This window comes from Herpailurus yagouaroundi, unplaced genomic scaffold (genome assembly GCF_014898765.1).
Source record: "Herpailurus yagouaroundi ecotype Mexico unplaced genomic scaffold, PumYag 210, whole genome shotgun sequence".
Classification (NCBI taxonomy): domain Eukaryota; kingdom Metazoa; phylum Chordata; class Mammalia; order Carnivora; family Felidae; genus Herpailurus; species Herpailurus yagouaroundi.
Genome location: NW_024412441.1, coordinates 4,693,899 through 4,706,354, shown reverse-complemented (window position 1 = coordinate 4,706,354; position 12,456 = coordinate 4,693,899).

Sequence of the window (12,456 nt, the reverse complement as noted above, 5' to 3'; positions counted from 1 at the left end):
CTCTGAAATTTTTCCTGGAAGTCTAGCAGATCACGTCAGTTATTTCATGATGAAAAACCCCAATACCACTTCTCAAATTTCTCATTTAATGTACCAAAGCTCTGTGGGGTTTAGGATTAAATGAGGTAGGCTTTGGCACTCTCATCTTATGTGTGTGGTTTTCTCTGTTACACAAAAGTAGCTTGTGTTAAATCCCAATTCCTTATAAGGGTTTACTTTTTCCCCCTTCTCCCCCCTTTCAACAGTCACTACCACGGAATTGGAGTGGATCGCAGCTGGGGCTGCAGACAAAATTGAGTAGGAGATACCACACTATGCTTAAGATTTGCTTAATGTGTAAAGCTTGCCTTTTTCCCTTAGAAATGACAGTCTTTTTTTTAAGTTCGTTTATTTATTTTGAGAGAGAGATAGAGAGAGCACATGAGCAGGGGAGGGTCAGAGAGAGAGGGAGAGAGACAGAATCCCAAACAGCTCTGCACCGGCAGCATAGAGCCTGTCGTGTGCTCAAACTCAGGAACCATCAGATCATGACCTGAGCTGAAACCGAGTCTGATGCTTAACCAATTAAGCCACCCAGGTGCCCCTAGAACTGACATTCTTTTTTTTTTTTTTAATTTTTTAACGTTTATTTATTTTTGAGACAGAGAGAGACAGAGCATGAATGGGGGAGGGTCAGAGAGAGGAAGACACAGAATCTGAAACAGGCTCCAGGCTCTGAGCTGTCAGTACAGAGCCCGACGCGGGGCTTGAACTCACGGACCATGAGATCATGACCTGAGCCGAAGTCGGATGCTTAACCGACCAAGCCACCCAGGCACCCCGAACTGACATTCTTAAACTAAGTCTGTGGGCCCTGCCTGGGTCTGAACACATTGCAGTGGATATCTGAGCCTTGTGAATTTGTAAAAAGCATTTTGTGAATTTAACGTGGGGCTTTTCAAAATCCCCCAAGAGTCAATAATCATAGCAAATTAGCTTTCTGTCATCTATGTCTAGAGTGCCCATCCCACCAGTTTTGTGGACATGCTGGGGAATATCCCAATTCTGTAATTTTTGGTTCAAACTGGAACAATTCTCCTCTTCTACTTCCACTCCTCATACCACATCAGGACAAAGGAGTCGGTAGGCGGCTAGTTGCAGCAGGAGGTAACATCTGATGATGTTCCAGAGTACTGCTTTGGAGAGAGGCAGAGCTGGACTTAAGTACCACCTCTATCACTTTCTGACTGACTAGCCTTGGGCAAGTCACATAGCATATCTAAGCCTGAGTTATGAAATGGATGTAAGACATATACCTATCTTATAGGGTGATTGTGAAAAATGTGGGGCAAAAAGTATGTACTTCAGAGTAAAAACAAGTACTTAAAAATATATTGATGGAAGATGGTCTGAATTACCCCTTATATCTCTTCCTTGACTTTTACATATCCTCAGTAAAGCTCAAAGGCTGAGAGAAACAAGGAAATAATAGCTAAAGACTGGATCCAGATACAAAATGTCCCCAGTACCTATACATGTCTCCAGCCCTCCCACACAAAGAAGAAGATACTAAGAACTGAACGCTAGATAGTTAGAAACACATATTTATGCTTTATGTGCCTTTAACAAACTCAGATTCCCCCTAGATTGGGTTCCTCTTTCATTTTACCAGTTTGTATGTGTAAAATATTAGTAGTAGTAGCTTGTAAACACATTTAGGGCAAACAGAGTTTTGTTCATCTTTTTTGCCACCAAACGCATTATCTTATAGTAAAATTTAAAAAACACCTACTGAGTTCTGATGTTGCGGGAGGCACATGTAAGTATTAAATATTATTGAGTATGAATAAATGTTAAAATATTTCTAGAACAAAAGTGAATGAAATCATTTTCATGGTTAACAGTCACTGCCTTTTAAAGCCAAGATTTTCTTTAAATGCCTGCGTTATTGGGGAGCCACATGTCTCCATGTTAAAAAGAATAGGAAAGAGATGATACTTTCCAGCTGGATGGTCCTGGCTTCAATATTCAGCTGTTTAATAGATGACTCTTCAGGCCAAGTACTAAAAATCCCTGTGCCGGTGACAGTGACAGGTGCCTCACCCTAGCCACAGAATTCCACTGCACCCTCAGATCTGAGAAAACGTGATTGCAGATAGTTGGCTTAGAGCAAAATGACTAGTCTTGTCTTTAAGGAACAACATTATTTTCCAACTGGAAAAGAATGGGAGCCTTTCTTCCACCTGACTGATGCCATCAGCATGCTACGGATAATTGGATCCTCTAAGTTGGCTCCCTTGTTGCCATCAACTTTTCTCTTAGTTTATATATTTGTCTTCCCCAGATCCTCACAAATGTCTCTACAGACAAACATACATATGAGCTCTATCTCAGGTGGAATTCCTGACTGAGGGAGGAAATACATCAGTCCTTATCCCACTTGGGACAGGTGATAAGCCGTAACTACTTGAGTCATGTGACTCTGTAGCAATCAGATGCAGAGCTTCATAACACGCATTTGAACCTATCCCATAGGGCCACACTTGTATTTAGATGTATTGTATATATGTAAAATTGAGCAAGTCAGTTCACTTTTCTCTTTTTTTTATTAAAAAAATTTTTTTTAACATTTATTTATTTTTGAGACAGAGAGAGACGGAGCATGAACGGGGGAGGGGCAGAGAGAGAGGGAGACACAGAATCGGAAGTAGGCTCCAGGCTCTGAGCCATCAGCCCAGAGCCCGAGCGGGGCTCGAACTCACAGACCACGAGATCGTGAATGAGCCAAAGTCGGATGCTCAACCGACTGAGCCACCCAGGCACCCCAGTCAGTTCACTTTTCTGAGTCCTAGTTTCTTCGTATGTAAAATTAGAGGGTTGGTCCAGATAATTATAGGTTGTTTAAAATCCCGTGATTGTGTGTGAATGTCTTCTTTTATTTTTTTTTTAATTTTTTTTTTCAACGTTTATTTATTTTTGGGACAGAGAGAGACAGAGCATGAATGGGGGAGGGACAGAGAGAGAGGGAGACACAGAATCGGAAACAGGCTCCAGGCTCTGAGCCATCAGCCCAGAGCCCGACGCGGGGCTCGAACTCACGGACCGCGAGATCGTGACCTGGCTGAAGTCGGACGCTTAACCGACTGCGCCACCCAGGCGCCCCGTGAATGTCTTCTTTTAATAAATTTTTCTGAGTATCTCAAAGAAAGTGAGGTTACTAATATTCCTACATTATTGCCATGTCATTGTCATCATCATCATTTTCTTCCCCAAAGAGGAAGTTGTATAGTGCTCCTGAGGTCAAGAAAGTGAGCTCCCAGCTGGTAGGGTAGCAAAATCTTTATGTTTTAGATTTAGCAAATCTCCCTCACCTGTTTGACATTTTCTTCCCATAGTCCCATTTGGTAGCATATATTTTATTTCTGTTCTGGATTTGGTTCCATAATCCTACGTGTTCAGAAGGTAGCAGAATATAGTAGGGGACAGGATAGCATAATTCCTAAACATGCAGACTTTGGGACCAGAAAGACCAGATATAGATTACTGTTTCTGAAACTTATTGGCTATTTAAATGACTAAAGCCCTCTAAATTCAATTGCCTCATTTATAAATAGGTATAATGATGGTAACTACTTGGTGAGCTGTTATGAGACTTAAATGAGATAATGCTTGTGAACAACTTAGTGCAATGCTCGACATATAGCAAGAACTCAATAAGTACTAGTTTTTTGTTTATGCCAGAGGTTCTTGACTCTGACTGTACAGTAGAATCACTTGGGAAGTTTTTATCACATTGAAATGTTTGTGTTCCACCTAAGACTAATTAAATCAGTACTTCTGAAGTTGGAGTCAGGGCATAGGTATATTTTGACAGCTTCCCAGGTGATTCTGTATGTGGCAATGGTTGGGAACCTCTGGTATTTGCCAAGTGTCACATAGAAATCAGAGAGGAGATGATTCTTTTGGCCTCCCTTGTACATATGACTATTAGACATGATCAACACAGCTGATATAGACCTCCCCAGAGACACAGCAGAGAGACCTTTGGTAATCACTATAGCGTCAAGCCTTAACTAGTCCCTGGCTTGTGCTCCAGAGGCCAAGGTCATTATGTAGTAGCAAGAAAACAAGATATGTATTGAAGAGTCTATTTTAGCCTGTGGACTCTAACATAGTGTTCTGAATTTTGTGCTCTCCGGTTTTGAGGGAGATTTTGCACAATCTTCTTGGTCCGATTTCTATTAAAAAACACAGAACAACAATTGGGGCGCCTGGGTGGCGCAGTCGGTTAAGCGTCCGACTTCAGCCAGGTCACGATCTCGCGGTCCGTGAGTTCGAGCCCCGCCGTCGGGCTCTGGGCTGACGGCTCGGAGCCTGGAGCCTGTTTCCGATTCTGTGTCTCCCTCTCTCTCTGCCCCTCCCCCATTCATGCTCTGTCTCTCTCTGTCCCAAAAATAAATAAACGTTGAAAAAAAATTAAAAAAAAAACACAGAACAACAAAAAATAATCTAGTAAATCTGTGAGAGCTATGTAAGGAAGACATTTTCCTGAATGCGAGGGAAGATGAATTTGGGTTACTAGGGGGTTCAGTATTGTTTTTCCCTGGCTGCTGATTCCCTGGTCCAACTCAGAGCACAGAATAGGCCCAGAGAAGTTGATTAAATTCTGGGGACCTTCCCTTGAGTGAAGGCCATGAGAGGCCACTCTGGCAGCCCTAGACTGGGGGAAAGCTCTGTTTCCAGGCTCTGGCCTCCACTTGTGACCCTAAGGGATTTTTCAGTTTGAGTTTGTCTGAATAGGTAAGGCAAATGCCAGACTTCTCTAGAAGCTTTCTAAGACATGTGGCTATACTTAGCCAGGGCTCACCTTAGGTTCCTGAAGCTCTAACATGAATTTAAATAAATGAAATGACACCGTTTGCTTGGAATGGGCTGAATCAGCACATATTCACTGAGGTAAGACAACTGCATCCATAATGTACTCTGATTCACTCTGACTCTCCCTTTCACCACAGGAGGCTCCAAACATTTCTGTCACAGGCTCCAAATGTATGCATCCGATCCTTACTGGAGGGTGGGCTTTGAAGCCTACAGTTGAAGTATGGAGTGGAGGGAAATAGGGTGCCTGTGGATTCAAGGAGGGTTGAAGGCAGTGTTGGGCAGTGAGAGGACCATACATGCCTAAAGGGCAGGTGGAGAAGGAATGCAGTTGGAAGCCATAAAGTTGGTGTTCTACCTTCCTAGCAGCCCTGCCTCTTCTGGCTCCAAAATCAGGTAGTGCTAGTGGACCTGTCTGAGGGACAGAAGTAACTCAAGGAGGCACTATCAGCATTTTTTTAGGGGATTAATGTCAACAGTAAAACCCAGGGGCATCTGGGTGGCTCAGTCAGTTAAGTGTCCAACTTCAGCTCAGGTCATGATCTCACCGTATGGGTTCAATCCCCACGTCGGTCTCTGGGCTGACAGTTCAGAGTCGGCAGCCTGCTTCAGATTCTGTGTCTCCCTCTCTCTCTGCCCCTCACCCACTCACACTCTGTCTCTCTCTCTCAAAAATAAACATTAGAAAAGAAATTCAAAAACCAACAACAGTGAATTCCAGATGCTGATGGTGACCATCTACCATAAGTTGAGGGTATGCCTTAACATGAAACAAACATGGAGGTAAGGAGGAGAGAAGGGGAGGGAGAGACCTGAGGGTTCCTCTGTGCCTGAACCTGGCCCTGTCCTTGGTCTTCCCAATACCGTGAGCCATTCGGTTCCCTTTTTAGACCAAGCGAGGTGAATAGAGTTTCCGACACAGAAAGCTCCAATACAATTCATTTGACAATTTGACAAGAATTGGCCCTCCACAGGGCAGTAACAATAGAATTTTTTCCTCAGAGTTTCCTTGAATAGGCTGCCTCTCCTAACAGGAACGCCCTTGAGTAGTACAGTTCACAGAACTATTGCCTTTGTAGGCAGTTTTCTATGGTCTGTTCCTCACATTTATTCTGCTCTAATGGATTGAAAGCTCCTCAGTTGCATTCCAGATTTAGACCCAGAACACCTAAATTCAGGTCCTGATAGAGGCCTTGTTCCTACCCACTTTCATTCTTTTCAGCTGAGGCAGCTTCCCAGTTAAGTGCTATCTTGTAACTGGCCCTTGCAGGTGGTACCTCCAATGAGTAGAAGCCCCCAGACCGGTCCTCTTTCCTTTTCACAGGAACCCAGGCTGACATTGTTTGGATCCAGAAACTAAAATAATCCATCAGGGGTTTCTTTCTCTGGGGGTAGAAAGGGGTCTTTAGGAAAAGACATACTACAAATTATTGTGGTTAAATAGAGCTATGTAGAGCTCATTAGATGCTTTTGAAGATGAGCACTGAAAACAGGTTTTAAAGGCATTTAGCCTGCCCCTCACCAGCAGCCTGTTTCTGGGGTGGGTGTGTACTGTTGCTTAGATTGATTTAGAGAGGTGCCATGTATAAGAAGCAGCTTTCTAAACATTCCAGGCTGGGAAGAACCTTAGAATAAATGTCAGGCTGAGAAGCAATTCTTAACCCAGAGTGATTTACCCCTGAGGGGACATATGCAATGTCTGGAGACATTTTGGTTGTTACAACTGGGGAGGGGGTTGCTACTGCCATCAGTGAGTAGAGGACAGAGATGCAACTAAGCATTTTACAGTGCACAGGGCAGTTTCCCAAATTATGTGGTCCTAAATGTTAAAAGTGCTGCAGTAGAGAAACTGGGCTAATGCCATTAGGGACACCTGGGAGACATGGGGAGATCAAGACACCCTTTCCAGAGAATCAGAGGTAGGATTAATGCCAGGACCAACTGAGATTTTGTAGTTGAGGGAAGAAAGTGTTAAAAGGAGTACAGGTCAGGCACACAGGTCCTATGATAGCAGTGAGGTATCTGTGTCGATTGGTCTTGTGTGGGAAGGTTGAGCTTACTTAAGGGTCCAGAGTAGATTTTATTTCATTGTTTTTATTCATAGATAACATGCTAAGGTAATTCACTAAAGTATTTCAGTAAAGGAAAAAAATTTCAAGCACCACTTTTTCTTTCTGTATTCTCAGTGCCTTGCACAAACTAAACTCGCTAACAGCTGTTCATTGAATAGAAATGAACAGACTGATATACTACTTCTGCAAAACATACATGTATTTTTACATACAAATATAAGAATATTTACATACAGACATGCATATATATTGTTTTGCACACATTGGAGGCATAAAATGAGTATTTATTAACTGTACATTTATTACCTGAGACCTACAGTAAGTCACTTAAACTTTATAATTTTAGACCTCAAAAATATACAAAAAGATAATATAATACTAATATATATATCACAAGCGTTTTCTTTAAACTTTAAAAAACTGAAATATATTCAAATGCTGTAGATTTACCTTTTTAAAATGTACAATTCAGTTGTTTTTGATATGTTGAAAAATTTGTGCAATCATCTTCACTATCTAGTTCAAGTACATTTTCATCTCCCAAAGGAAACTCTGGTCCTATTAATGTTCCCTGTTTCCCCCATCCCTTGGCAACTACTAATCTACTTCCTTTCTCTATAGATTGCTCTATTTTGAACATTTCATATAAACATAGTTTTATGGTATATGGCCTTCGGCATCTGGCTTCTTTCATTTAGCATAACGTTTTCAAGGTCCATTGATTACAGAATATATCAAAAATTCATTCTTTTTTAAAAATGTTTTTAAAGTTTATTTATTTTGAGAAATAGACAGAGAGCACAAGTTGGGGAGGGTTAGAGAGAAGTAGAGACAGAATCCCAAGCAGGCTCTGCACCATTAGTGCAGAGCCTGATGTGAGGCCTAAACTCACAAACCATGAGATCATGACCTGAGCAGAAATGAGTTGGACACCCAACCGACTGAGCTACCCAGGTCCCCCATTCTTTTTTTTAATGCTGAATAACAGTCTATTGAATACACCACCTTTTATTTTATCAGTTGGTGGATATTAGGATTATTTTCACTTTTTCGCTATTGTGAATGATGCTGTTATGAACATTTGCTGAAGGTTTTTGTGTGTATATATGTTTTTTATCCTTTTTGGTGTCAACTAGGAATGGGATTAATAGGCCATATGATAACCCCAGATTTGACCTTCAAAGCAACTGCAAACTGTTGTCCAAAGTAGCTGTACCTTTTTACATTCTTGCCAACAATGTATGGAGGTTCCAGTCCCCCCAGATTCCTGGCAACACTTGTTATTGTCCATCATTTTCATTATAGCCATCCTAGTGAGGATGAAATAGTGTCTCATTGTGGTTTCGATTTGTATTTGCCTAATGACAAATGATGGGCATCTTTTCACGCACTTGTTAGTCATTTGTAAATCTTTTGGAGAAACGACTATTCAAGTCTTTTGCCCATTTCATAACTGGCTTGTTTGTATATTGGTTGTTGAATTATTACATGTATTTTGGAGAAATTTATACCAAAAAAAGAATAGTTGGCTTATACATTGTGATGTAGGAGTGACTTCAGTTGGATACAAATTAGAAGAGGTGGCATGTGGCCAAGGACACTGTATAGTATAGTGTTTTCCTCTTGGTCAGAGGTCACCAGCCATCCTATAGATGGCTGCTCTTTGGGTCAGGGACTGAGTGATCTTAGAGTCTAAAGCATGGAAATCTACATAAGAAATTAACTAGCTAATATGTCTGAAGAGATGTTTAGAGATGGTGGGCACTCAGGGTTTAGGTACAGTCCAATAATGATAGTTTTTTGAGTTTTGATTTGCCATATGAAAAGAATGGTACTCAGAGATATAAAGGATTTTGCTCAAAGTTATATGTATAGATAATACCCAGACCACCTGACTTCCCAGTTCAGTGTTCATGCTATATTGTCACACAATTTCTACCTCTTTCAAGAAGATTTGATGAAACAGCATTCTAGATCATACAAGGAGGTAATGATAGATCTAAGAAAGAGACTTTTTATAGTGTTGGCATTTGGGACTAAATGTGATGGAAAGAGAATTTTATCAATCTCATGAACAAAATAGTTACACTCCGACCAAAGGGAAGTGTTTTTAATCTGCTAATGGCTCTATGACTGGATTCTCACTGGAACTCAGGTATATCTTCAGGTCACCATTTTGTCCTTAACTCATTACTACCCGATCTGGGACCTTCACGGCCCATCCTTCATGAGCTCTACTGTTGTCTCAGCTGCAGAGGTTGCAGAGGTGAAGCTATCTTCCTCTGCCTTTGGCTACAAAACTGTCAGGGGCTATGTCCACTAAAAGAGAGCTAGGATTGGATTGCCTCAAGAATAAGGATTCGTAATTTATTTATTTTATTTATTTTTTTTAATTTATTATTTTTTTTCAACGTTTATTTATTTTTGGGACAGAGACAGACAGAGCATGAACGGGGAGGGGCAGAGAGAGAGGGAGACACAGAATCGGAAACAGGCTCCAGGCTCTGAGCCATCAGCCCAGAGCCCGCTTGGGGCTCGAACTCACGGACCGCGAGATCGTGACCTGGCTGAAGTCGGACGCTTAACCGACTGCGCCACCCAGGCGCCCCAAGGATTCGTAATTTAACATCCTCATCGCAGGCTTCATGGCCTTCTTTTAGTCTGTTTAAAAATTAGAGCTCAAGACCTGACTTTTTATCAGATCTGAGAGTGCATGTGCTATAAAAGAAAGGAGCTAAAGTCAGTTCTGCTACCTACTGTCTGGGTATCCTTTGGGATGTTATTTTGCACCTCTGAATCTTTACAATGGGATAATAATATCTAGAATATTGTGAGGATTAAACTAGATAATATATGTCCTCAACCTAGAAATATGTTTGATTTGTCTGTGTAATGCTGTATTTTTCCTTCTATCCTTGTAAAACATCAATTTGTGGAAATTAATTCTCTCACCCATTTTCAAATACAAAGTAAAGAAGCAGTTTAAGTGTTCCCAAACCACTCAGAATGGAAACATTTTCATTAGATTTGTTCTTCAGTAATGATATGTTGACTCAGTATTGTCCTGGTTATGTTGATGGTTTTTTAGCTGACATCAGAGCTGAGCTAAGACCAGAGAATAATGGGAAGAAAAGACGAAGCAGCTTAAATATATGAATAAAACTGGGATCACAGAGAAATAAGAGAAGGCTTAGGGCTCAGGACCAAATACAACATTCCGTTACTCCTTTAGTAATTATTTATTGAGCACTTCCTATGAGCTAAACACTGGGTGGGCTTGGCACTGGAGCTATAGTCACAAGCAAGTCATGGTTTGTGGTAGATTAGTTGTTAAATTGATCCCATTTTCCACTCTGCCCTATATCCACACTTTTTGAAATGGGACCTTGAAGCTGGTCCCTTCCTGAAGCAGAGAATACTTTTCCACCTCTTGAATCTGATTTGGACTTGGGACTTATTTAGGTCAACAGAATGCAGCAAAAGTGATGATATGCTAGTTAGTCCCAAAGTAGGTCTCAAGAGGCCATGAACCTATTCCCTGCACTCTTGGGATCCTATCTGGATGTTCTGTGCTGAGGGATGAGAGAGCACACAGGGAGAAACAAAGGACCCCAGCCCACAGCCAGTGAACTTCCAGAGCAAAGCTGTTGATTGCAACTCCACAAAGGAGCCAAGCTGAGATCAGAAGAATTATCAGGTGGCTTGTAGAATCATGGACTGTTGTTTTAAGCTTCTATGTCTTGATATGGTTTATTATGCAGTAAGAGCGAACTGATCTAGAGTTCCTGACCTCAAGAAGCTTAGAATCCTATAGTTACAGAAGCCAAACTTAGGTTTGCAGGGAAAAAAAACATTATAATACCTTAGAAGACAAAATAAAGCCATAGTACTTCCCTGAGTAATGTTCAAGGGACAGACTGTTAGGTGTGACCAAAACCGAAGAAGCATGTACAAGTTGAGTAAAGATTTACTCCTTTTTACAGGGACAGGCAAAGAAATGCACAACAAAAAGAAACATTAGAGTAATGTCACATTATTAAATGTCATTTAGTGTGCATTTGGTAATATTCTTGAAACCAGGTGATACTCATGGGCATGATTTCAGAACTGTGGCCCAGGTTTCTTGAGCCTAGAAGTTTCATGAAGTGGATCCTGCTCTCTCTAGTTTAAATTAGTTCTCAAGATCTGGAGACTTTCTTCATGAGCTTGCTTTAAGAGTTTTAAGTGTTTCAGCAAGTTATTATTTTAAAGAAGATAAAACAGCTCAAATTAATCTGTGAGGTAGCATATTTTGATCCTTATGATGGTTCAGCATAAACCCCAAGTTTATTCAAAATATGGTTCAATTTCCTAGTAATATGGCAGATACTGTGGCTTCCAATTCATGGAACTGGGTCAAGTAGACTTCCAGGAAGTATTATCCCAAACCTCTTGTAACACTACAGCCCCACTGTGATAAGCAAAATTCAGACAATAAGCAAGTAACTGATTGAGGCTTGAGAACTTCCTTTTGTGGAGATTTTCATTTTTAATAATGTTTTTTGTTAAAGGAGTTGGCCAAAATACCAAGTTCAAGGCTCAAATTTCTCTTTCACCTGAATATGAAATTGCTTTACACTGTCTTCAAATATTATGACTGCTACTGCTGCTATTACTACCACTATCACACACACACCTGCTCTTTAACACTATTAAATGCTTTGCACTGTGCTATATATACGCTATCTCATTTTCCTTATAAACTTTTGAGGTTGATATAGTATTATTACTGCCATTTTGCAAATGAGGAAATTGAGGTCAAGAACCACTTAGGAAGCTGCTTAGAATTACATAGATAATGAGGGTATAACCCTATATGTGAAGTCAGGATTCCTGAGTCCAAATCCAGTTTTCTTTCCACTGTTCTTCCGCCTTCTCTGTAAAATAGAGATGGAATGTCTCTCCTACCATCCTCATAAGGTAGAAGGAAGAATCATACATGTTTTAAAATATAATTTGAATATAATGTATTAAGTGCACCTGACAAGTGACTTTGAAGAGACCATCGAGGAAAGAGCAGAGATGGAGAAAGAGAAAAGGAGATACTGATAATGCAAAGAATAGGAAGATACCAAACATCCATTCACTCATTCACTCATTCAGTGTGTATTAAATGAACACTTATTATGCACCATGCACTCGTCTAGGCACTGAGAATACAGTGAGGACAAAAAGGACAGGGTCCCTGCTCTTGTGGAACTAAATTCTAAGTAGAAGATCCATACTATAAACAATTAAATGGGGTATTTAACAGCTGTGACAAATTATTTGGATATAATGAGTATGGTGATGTGATAGAGCCCAACTAAAGGGACTAACAGTTAATGGTCAGATGACTGCTTGGAGGAGAGGACATGTAAGCCCCCATACCAATGTTTCCTTCATAATAAGAATAACGATGGTGGCATTTGCTACCATCTTCTTCTTGATGTCCTCTCCACTCCTTTTTTGACTTCCTAGTTCCACACTTATTTGAATTTCCTTCTAT